Below are 3916 nucleotides of genomic sequence, written 5' to 3'. Positions count from 1 at the left end.
GTCAACTTGCCTTCAACTTTCTCATTATTACTTTTTGCATATGTTTATGTTGTTTCCTTTTTCAGCATTAAATCTGTTCATCGTTCTTGTTCTTGTTAGCATTCTAGATTTTACATAAAAGATGAAGAAGTTTCAAGCAAGCAGCCCTGAAGTTGCCAACCTTGTTATTGTTCTCACAGTGCTCGTTTTGATGGTTGCATCCGTAGCTGCTAAGGCTGGCAGAGGTGGTGGCGCTCGCGGGGGAGCAACCCTTACAATCCCTTCTGGTGCCCGAGCCCAAGCCCGACACCGAGCTATAAGAGGGCCCGGCAGGAAAACCTCTTCTTCTGCCCCTGTTGCATGGGGTGCTACTTCCAAGTTCGGCTGCATTGAACATCTACTTTTCATGGTTTTCATTGTCTTTGGGGTTTAATTTTTCATGTAAAATACTGGTACTGCATTATCAGTTATTTCTTGCACTAGTGAATCCTACTGTCAGCTTGCTACCTATTGGATTGTTTAATTCTAAGAATCCTGGAAAATGGTTTTCTTAATTTCTTGTGTCTAGTTTTAATTTAAATGATTTTGTTGAAGCTTGTAAGATTATAATTTGGAGACTGGAGATCATGAAGCTGAACCTGCAGGGCGCTGAAGCTCAATTTGAATAATGATGATGTTGTGATTTTGACTGCGTTTTCGGTTAATTACATTTTGTTTATCAAGATTTTGAAGTCCATTCATTGTTTCCCTAATTTCAGGAATCTGCCATGTAAAAGGTGATCTAGCAATATTTGGTAGCTGTTGAGATAATAATATTAATTTATTTTAATTATAAAATTCTAATTTATTTTATTTCAATAATTTAATTTAATTTTAATTTTAATTTTTAATTATTTTTTAATAAAAAATTGATATATCATATTTTTATTAATTTTCTTTATTGACTTTTTTATTATATTTTAATTTTTTATTTACAAAATAAAAAAAATTAAAATTAATGATTAAAATGAAATAAAGAAGTAATATTAAATATAAAACTTAATGATCATTTAACAGTTAATAGTGGGTAGGAGCTGTTATTTTAGCAATTACTATTTTTCTGCAATGATCACATTTTATTCAACCATCATGTATTAATGAGAACACAAGAGCCATTTGTAATTTTCTTGTTCATAACTTTTTTAGTTTTCTTTTCTAGTATAATTAATGTAAAATAATAAGTAGCTGTTTCCATCGTTATTTTTGTTGAAATCATTTTTATATACACCGCACTCGGTAAACTATTACTGTAACTGTCTCTTTTACTGTCATTATTAAGAAAAAAATAAAAAAACTATAGCAATATTTATTTTTTATTAAATTTTGTTTAAATATTAATATATATTTTTAATTTATATAAAAAATTAATATCATTTTATTTTTCATTATATCCACTCTTTTTCTAGATAGTTTGTTACTCTCATTTTTGTAAGAAATAGGACTAGATTAAAATATCTAAAATTTTAGAAAAAATTAAATTAAATTTAAGTAATAAAATTAGTGGCCGAATTAGACTTTATTTATATATTTTTCTACTGCTCAACACTTTAAATCTTGAGTTGTGATTGCCTAACGCAAGAAAATGTCTCCACTTTTCTAGTTTAAGTTCATTCCTTTTAGCACTTCCTTGTCACAAAAGTTTAATATTCATTTCTAGATTTTGTCTTTCATAAGGATAAAAAGAGTAACTCGTGATCAATATGTTTCAAGTTGTTTTTGGATTTTTATGGCTTTCATTATAAGGTTATTGCACTCCAATATTTTAAAAACTGAATTAAATAGTATTTAGCTCATAAGGTTTAATTTAATACACAAGTCGTTCATTATATTTTTTTATTATATTAAATTTATTTTAAATTTTAATAAACTTAATTACTATTTCATTTTATTTTAGTTAAATGACTAAACTGGAAATTTAATATTAGAATTTGATCTTTGAATTTATTATTAAATATTAAATTCATCTAAAATTAATTTAATTATTAAACTAAAATAAAATTTTATTTTTAATACAAATTTTTTTAATGTTTAACTAAAATAATTAATTGATATTCTTTTTCTTACTCTAGTTTTTGTTATTTTTAGTACAATTTATTTCAAACAAATTTAAACATTTCAAAACTTATTATATTTACAACAATATTTTTAAATTACTATATAATTTAATTTTAATTATTAATATAAAATAAAAACTTTTAGTTAAAAAAATATTCTATTGTTATTTTTATTATACATTATAGTTAAATTACATTAAAAGTAAAAATTAAATTAAAATAATTATGTCTTAATCTAGCAAATAATCTAGACACCAATTAGCTTTACAAAAGAAATGTTGAAGTAGACAATCAATGAAGATCATGTTAAAAGTGGAGCTTTCTACCAATCATTTAAATGAGATTAATACGAGTAAATTTTTTATTTTTATTGTTTAATTTTAACTTTTAACTATCTATTTTGTTTAAAAGTTAAAATTTAACTACAAAGTAATTTAATAATATTAAATAAAAATAAATACTTTTAATATGTTTAAATTTTCTATGAGTAAATTATGTTTAACAATAAAAGATATAGACTAGTAAAAGAATATTAAATTTATTATTTTAATTAGGCACTGAAACTAACTTGTACTTAAAAAAAGATTTTATTTTAATTTGATAATAAAATTAATTTTGAATAGTTGAATACTTAATAATGAGTTCAAGGATTAAATTATAATATTAAATTACCAGTTTAGATTTTCGACTAATATGTTAGAGAATAATAGTTAATTTTATTAAAAATAAAAAATGTTAATATAATATAATATTACAAAAACAAATTTATATATTACATCATAACTAAAAAAAATAATATTTAACCCTACAAACTAATATGAATAATATTTAATGATGTAATGTCATTTTGACTTTATAACTCTCGTCACGTTTTTATGGTTTATGGTTTTCATCACATTCCACGCAAATAATGTTAAGTACGGATCGATCTAATTCAGTTATTTATAAATCACCAATACCGTACTAAATTTTTATTTTTATTTTAAATTTAAAGTATCAGTATCGTACCAAATATAAATGATATCATACTAAATTGAACCAATTCTTTGGTTCAATACAATTCAGTTCAATTCGGTTCTAACATTTAGAAAAAATATAATTTTTATCTTTAATTAAATACATTAAAAACATACGATTGACATATGAATGAAATTAGTATTAGAATTGGAATTAGATAGAACTGCACATATTCTTGAACAACTTACTTTGCAATTTAGTCCACTTACAAATATAATAATTTATGTTCAAATATAAATTATTAAAATATATGTTATTGCTAGCATAATAATATTTTGCAGATGGCTAGCACTAAAATAAAAAATTACAAACTTTATATAGCACTAAAATATAAGTTCAATTTTAAGTGTGAGAGATGCGGTTGGCTTAGGGTATGTGAATTGAGAGTTTAAGTGTAGAGAATAAGCCTATAAAATGAGATTTGAGACATAAAATTGGTTGTTGTAGTAGATGGTGTTATTAAAAAATATTAAAGCTTAAGTATATAGTAAATTAGTAATGTAGTAAAATATTATATATATATATATATATATATATATATTTATAGAATATAAAATATATTTTTATATAGTTAATATTTATAAATATATAATTATTAATAAATATATGTAAGAACTTAGTTTTATTGTTTGGTCCAGATCAGTAGAAAATAGTTCTACCATAATAGCAAAAGAATTTTAAATAAGTTCAATTTGATTATAAAACTTTCAATTATTTTAATTCCGGCGGAAATCACCGAATCTATAATTAGCTCTAGACGTCAATATCTTAAAACTAATATCAATGATTTTTAGGGATGTAACGTTATGTAAATATAAAATCTTAAA

The sequence above is a fragment of the Ricinus communis genome, chromosome 10 (genome assembly GCF_019578655.1).
Source record: "Ricinus communis isolate WT05 ecotype wild-type chromosome 10, ASM1957865v1, whole genome shotgun sequence".
NCBI lineage: Eukaryota > Viridiplantae > Streptophyta > Magnoliopsida > Malpighiales > Euphorbiaceae > Ricinus > Ricinus communis.
This window is presented reverse-complemented; position numbering follows the sequence as displayed.